Here is a 6836-nt window from a genome sequence, read left to right on the forward strand (position 1 = left end):
CTAGAATAAATTGGAACTGAAAAACCTTCAGTACCCATAAAACACTCCATGGAACAAAAATGCACCTAATGATGTTTTTGGACACAAGCTCGAGTACTTGAAGAGAATTGATGGCATCTTGAACACGTGGTTTTAGAAGACACCTCATCCGCAAAAAGGCTTGAAGCAATAGTCCTCCAGTCTGCTATTCTGCTCAGAGGGAGGAGAAAGAAAAAAAGGGCAGTATGAGGAGAAATGATAAAGATAAGCAGTAGGATAGTATGTCAGGTAGTAGTATACCGAAGCATTTTGAAACCTCACAGACAATGCAGTAATGATGCAGCATTTTTAACATTAGTATTCGTGGCAGCACACAGAAAATTAGACATTATGCCATCCACCCAATTGCAGCAATAGGGTTAAAGAAAAGTTACCGTATTTACTCGCATGATCGCACCTTTTTGTCACAAAAATTGACGCAAAATCAGGGGTGCAATCATTACGCAGGTTAAATTTCCTGCGAAAAGAAAAAAAATTTTTCGTCCCGCGTTTGCTGCGGGACACCAAAACAAAAATTGCGGCCGGCGGAGCAAGCCGAACGCGATGTTTTATTATTCTCGTGAGCACATTACGTGCATTGAAACAGTTTCTTCCGTATCAGTAATGAATAATAATGTTAATATCGCAAGTTTGCGGCAATAACAGCCATGTCCACTTTGAGCTGACAGAAACAGATGGGCGCTCTCAGCTGCCAGTGACATAGAAATACATGGCCGGCATGCTGCGGAAACTGTGGCGTCCGTCTTCACTACTATCCTAATACGGCACGTTTCCTCTAAGGGTGGGTGAATATCTTAGCTGTGTTACAAGCGTCAGCGCATGAATAGGGTACACTTTTAACGTATCAGTGTAAACGTGGCTACTATTGTTGCCGCTCGCGATTTGTTGCGTGCCCACAAGTGCAGATGAGAACAATCGAAAGACGCCTTTTTTGTTGTTGACAACCATTATAAAGCCTACACATAATAATGGCAGGTTTGGTTGCAGCTTTCTTTTTTAGTCATGGACGTGCGGAAAGTGATGCAAGTAATGAAATGAGGCATCTACTTGATGTTTGGTGCGTGCAGACTGCTTGGTTTGTCTTGAGGAGTCGTTCGCGTAGCATTCGACAGATGGTAAGCGTGATCAATATTAGCTAGACTTGGCCCACGACATATCGCTGCGGCAAGTTCGGGGTGCGATCATTACACAGAAAATAAAAAAATCGAATTTTGACGACAAAATTCAGGGGCGCGATCATTATTCGAGCAAACACGGTATCCAGGTGGAGGGATCGAACCCAGATCTACTGATTTTTGTGGATGGGGGTATGATTTGCTCTCTGCAACAGGACCAAATCGGTGCTCGACATTGGAACTGTGATTTTTAATAAAGAAAGGAGTTTCCTTTGTCATGAATTGATAGATATGGGTGGATGGGATCATGTATGTTATTGAAAGGGAACCCCCCCACCCTTATATATTTCTGTATAAATAAACAACCGTACACTATAACCTAGCCCTCAAGCTTATGCTGCATTATGCTGCCTTATCTGATTTGACTGTTAAACAATTTTGTTACTCTTCTCATGGGTAAAGTTTCTCACACATAGTGAAGCACCGTGTAAAGCAAGCATTACACTAAAGACTAAACGAGCATTCAACTGCATAAAAGAAAACACATACTGAACAAATGCTGACACAGCCGAAGATCAGCAAACTTCCGCTTTCCTTTTTTTCCATGCCATGAGTACTCAGCAGCCAGCTTGTCGGCAAACAGGTAAATGAGCATACGCTTCACTGCCGCATTAGGGGTCCGGCCCCCAAGTTGCACGAGTTCGTTGACCTGGAAAACCAAAAGGCAGCCAACCAGATTCAATATTCCTACACTAAATCATTTTCACACACCTAACAGTTCTGCACTTTCAATGCACACTTTGCAGAGAAAGTAGATCTATAGCTTTACATGAAATAAATCAATAAAATAGGCAACACGTGCAGCCAGTGCCATTTTTGACAAGGCAGACAGAATGTTTGCAAATTCTTAATAACTTCCCTCGGAGAAAATAATGCCACCAAAGAATGTGAACAAGAAACCAAAGAACTGAAAAGCCCCAAAAAGGGTCATTCAAGAAATTTTGCACAAAGTGATGTTAGTCGACCGGTGGCACATTTCCTATGAGACTGCGTACACATGAGCAGCATTGCGGATAACTGATATTTCAGCTCACCAGGACATTAGCATCCTCTGGACCAAGCGATGCTTCAAAGTTCAGAAGGGCATCCACCGTCTCAAACGGCTGCCGCACTAGTACAGCGGGTGCAGAGGTCACCTTGCCTTGAGCCACACAGGCATCCAGATTGCTCAAAATTTCCTGTACAGTCAGCCTCACGATGTTTAACAGCCGAAGTACCTGTGATTGAAATTCTGAATAATAAAGGAAGAAGTCAATGATTTCAACAGAGCAACCATGATGTGCGTGAACAAGCATTAAAGCCATATACTACGCTTCAGACAGATGCTCACATTGCAAGTTTAATGGTATGGCAGACAAGTCAAAAGAAGCTAATGCCTTTTGTTTACTAACAAAATACTTGAGAGCAACCAGTATACAAAAAAGCATATATTACAGGGGCGCTGAGACACTTTCCTAACTAACCATCGAAAGGCCTCACTTTCAAAGTATGTCATACCAAAAATCTCATGGTGCAAAAATTATTTGACTCCTTGAACTATAAGTGGAGCTATTGCACCAATAGCTGGCTGTCTCTTTTTTCATGTCTGCTAGCATGCTGGAAGCTACACAGCGGAGAAGCCAAGAGGGCAAAGCCCCATCCAAAAGTTCAGTGTCGCGGGAGCGACAAGGCCCGTTGTGGCACGGCGGCCACAGTAGACTGCGTTATGGAGCACGCCATTGCCATACCGGAGGCCATGCGCAGCAGACGCAGCTACATGCTGTACAAACATTAATTTTTTTTGTCCTGTTGAGATTCACAAATAAATTTAATCGCACAGAAGTGTAGCCCCTAAAAAAATACTGTGTAGTTCAGCTTACCATGTGGTGGTAATGTGACTGGGGCAGGCAAAGCAGCTGGCAAAGGTGGTGCAACTGGCACTGGTGTTACGGCTGGCACTGGCGGTATGGCTGGCAAAGGTGGGGCAGCTGGCACACATGACGTAACTGGCAGAGGCGAGGCTGCTGGCATGGGTGAGGCCACTGGCAGAGGTGACACAACCGATGCAGGTGAGCAAGGCGATGCAGGGAAGGCAGCTATTCAAAGACAGGGTGTCAAGAGACACGATGAAATTATACAAGCTTGACAGCAGCTCTGCCAACAGCATTACAGTGCCGCAGTGTCTACAGGTTCAGAGCAACAGCTGAATACCAACTAATAGAAAGCTTTGAGCTGTTATGATATGTGGATGAGCTGCAGACAAAGCTGCAGTTCGAAAGAAAGGTGTTTAAGTAATTAATGTTACATATGCAGAAACGTCATTTTCAGTGGCATCGAGTGCATTGGATATGCAGGTTTCTTAAAGCCAGTCTGGATAAGCTCCAAACTGGCTTTACGGTGGGCGTGACGGAGGAACTCTGTTAGCTTTGTACTTTTACTACCTTTCTTCGCGAATATAAGTCAAGATTCTCTGGTAAAAAACTAGGTTGATAGCTCATTTTGGGGCAGAATTAAATAACAGAGGGTAACCGATATCAGAATAAATATGCTACTATATCTAATGACGATGTGAGGGAGAGCCTGTTCTATACATATACTAACATGGCACACAAAAGCAAATACTTGCTATTTTGCTTTGCACTGGTTTAAGGAAATCTATAAAAACTGGTAAAAAGAATTATGACATGCACATGTTTACTGTAAAGGCAGTATCACAAAAAACCTAGCAAATTATCCCTTTTAGATGTTCACAAAACACCGCAAAGATAATATATCCCTTCCCTTCTGAGCAAGAAGGAAATGTTCTGTCTGCAAGTGAAGACTTAATTGCTGTAAAGACAACATTCAGTTAAACAATTCACACAACATGTAAAGCATAGAGTTCCACAAGCAGACTTGGTTAACAAAGTGGGCATGACAACAGGTAGACTCACCCTGGGGAAAGTTCACTGGCGCTGGTGGCGGTGGCAAATCTTCAGAGTGCTGGCTGTCAGACGACTGGCAAGGTTCCCACACAACAGCTGGGGTTCTTCTTCTTTTTTGCGGCGGTTCAGAGTCGCTCCCGAGGTCTGAAGTGTACTGCGACTTGTCCAACTTCCTGCGCGCTTCATCATATGATCCTAGAAGTTCAACAAACAATAGCAACAAATTACTCATGTACTGAAAATCATCACCTAAACTGGCATTGTCATAGTGCTACAGCAAGTTATGAGATTTGCAAAAACTAGAGGTAGACGAATATGAACTTTTTCGAATACGAATACTAAGTACCAAGCATCCAATATTCAAACGCAGATGCATATATTTACAGCAGGAATATTTATTTTGGTACAGTTTGGCGGCACACATGTATTGACTAGTAAAGAAAGGACTGCTATCAGGAACAGATGGTCAGCTTTAAACAAAAGATGACCAGTCTTCATTACAAAAACTGCATGAATGGCCTCTCAATAACATTACAGCCTGGTTGCAAACAAGCTCTCCAAAAACGCTAAATAAATGGCTGCTGAAACAAAGACCAGGAATTTCGGAAAAAGAAAAAGCTACAGGCTTCTCCGACCAATCAGCAGGACGAACAAATCTTAAAAGTGCTCTTCCACGCCCTGTCATCTGCTAGTGGCGAGAGCTGCAGAAGAGGTTGCGGCAGCATCTACAAAGACTGCAAGTGAGCAGCGAGATCAGCTGTTGTGATATCAGTGGTAGAAAATTAATTCCATATTCACTCTGACACCAAAAAGATGCTAGTTTTCCAAGATATTTCATGGTACGGAGGAGGGTAGCAGAAATGGCGGAAGCGGAGGGTTCATAAGGAGCGCTCGACCATGTCCCATGAAATGGTGGCGCTGCCTCATGATCCATCTTGTACAATCTACTTGTACATGGTGGGCACACAGACATTCGTAAGAGCAGGCACTTTCTTAATTAGAATATGTGCACATTTACCGCTCTCCTTGCTAACTGTTCCAACCATGTTAAACGCTGACTTATTGGTTCCTTTTGCATCAAACAGCAGCTAGGAAGGATATTACACAAGCGAGTCCGCAGAAATTATTTTTGCAAAGGACAAAGCACTGCCCAAGAGGAAGTCCTCCGTGGTGTTGTAGCTGTGGCGACTGCCCGTATGAATTTAGCTACTATCAAAGCAGTAAATTGTTTGTAGTTTTTAATGCAAATGTCTTCTTTGAGAAATGTTCCATTAATCTTTTTTGTTCTTTACACATTTTCATTTGAGAAAGCAGAGAACTATTTTCAGTATCATTAAGCCTGAATAAATATTTTATTAAATAACGAAGCAAAATCGACCACAGCTAAGACCTGCAGAGAAGCTTCGAAGTAAACACCTGCCCACAAGACCACCTGTCAAGGGCACTTAGTCATGCAGTGGGTTCCCAACTATGTCACTACATCTCGATGCGCAGAAATCTGCGCTCGCAGGTCCCGTAGCCTTTGCTCCACTGTGAGGAACTACTGAAATAGAGTAGAAATACTTCCTCGTTTAATAGAATGAAAATTTACCCGTTAACTGCTAACAGCTGTATTCAAACTTGGAATATTTGCCCATCCATAACAAAAACTACTGTGCATGCATAGTGTGAACTATCATTGCATGTGGTGGAAGTATGACCCCAGGAAATTTTGGAAGACCAGGCTAACACTCAATAATTACAACAGTATTTGCATACAGGAAGTGGCCATGTGGAAGGATTCATATACACTTACATTGTCCATGTGCAGTAAACAAAACCGTTAACAATTATATATACGTGTTGATGAGCAGCAACAGTGGCACTTACCAAACAGCCCCTTCACCTGGACCTCGTATCCTTGCCATGGTGGCAAGTAGGAACATGGATGTTTTTTCTTATCATAGATGTCAGTCGGTCCAATGGTACTTTAGGCCACATGCATATGTCGTCCGAGATCCATGAGGATGGCACAACCTCTACCTCTTTTCGACCAATAAAATCGACAATTGCATAAGCCATCTGGAAACAGAACTTCGCATGAACATAGACCACTTTTTCTTCACAGGAAACAGAAACATCAAATTAAATGAAGCGTTGATTACAAAACTGAAAGGCAAGTGTTACGCAGACCCACTGGTAAAATGAAAACAAGCACACGAATTACGCAATTCAGTTGGTGTGGATCTCTGGAAGAACTATGTACTGGCTGGCGTGAGGCAGCAACAACATTTTCTTCGGATTCCTTAGAGGCCACACCTTATTCCTTGACAGAGTGGAGACCAAAAAAATTCCTATTCGTGAGGACTCAAAGGGTGATGTGTAAAAGTCTTCTCTGAGATTAAATTCTTGTCCAACAATGCAAACTTCGTTTGATGCTTTCAGATAGCAAAACTTCTGCACAAGAATAATGTGACCGTCAAGCATTACACAATTGTTGCCAGTAGATCCACTAAGCAGGAAAGTGCCGCATCTAGCTGCACCAAATTCAGGACCAGTGCTCGAATGAGCTCGAAATCTATTGGGCCTTCAAGAAACACATGTGGCAGCTGTAACCTTTCCAACATTCTATTTCGTAATTGTTGTAATGGCTTCTCGTGCTTTCGAAGCTCTTTTTTGATATGACGCATGTTATTTACAAAGGGGAAAGCACTGAACGTGTCAACAGGACCATGAAACT

General features: G+C 42.8%; 1 long non-coding RNA gene across 1 annotated transcript; it reads right to left on the reverse strand.

Moving 5' to 3' along the window:
• Window positions 1-3093: 3093 nt before the first annotated feature.
• LOC126535629 (uncharacterized) lies at window positions 3094-6636 on the reverse strand. The gene is made up of 3 exons (XR_008613430.2): window positions 5987-6636; window positions 4127-4312; window positions 3094-3289 (listed from the first exon to the last, which is right to left on the reverse strand). It is a non-coding gene; the product is annotated as an uncharacterized lncRNA (long non-coding RNA).
• Window positions 6637-6836: the final 200 nt, after the last annotated feature.

This window comes from Dermacentor andersoni, chromosome 7 (assembly GCF_023375885.2).
Source record: "Dermacentor andersoni chromosome 7, qqDerAnde1_hic_scaffold, whole genome shotgun sequence".
Taxonomy (NCBI): Eukaryota; Metazoa; Arthropoda; class Arachnida; order Ixodida; family Ixodidae; genus Dermacentor; species Dermacentor andersoni.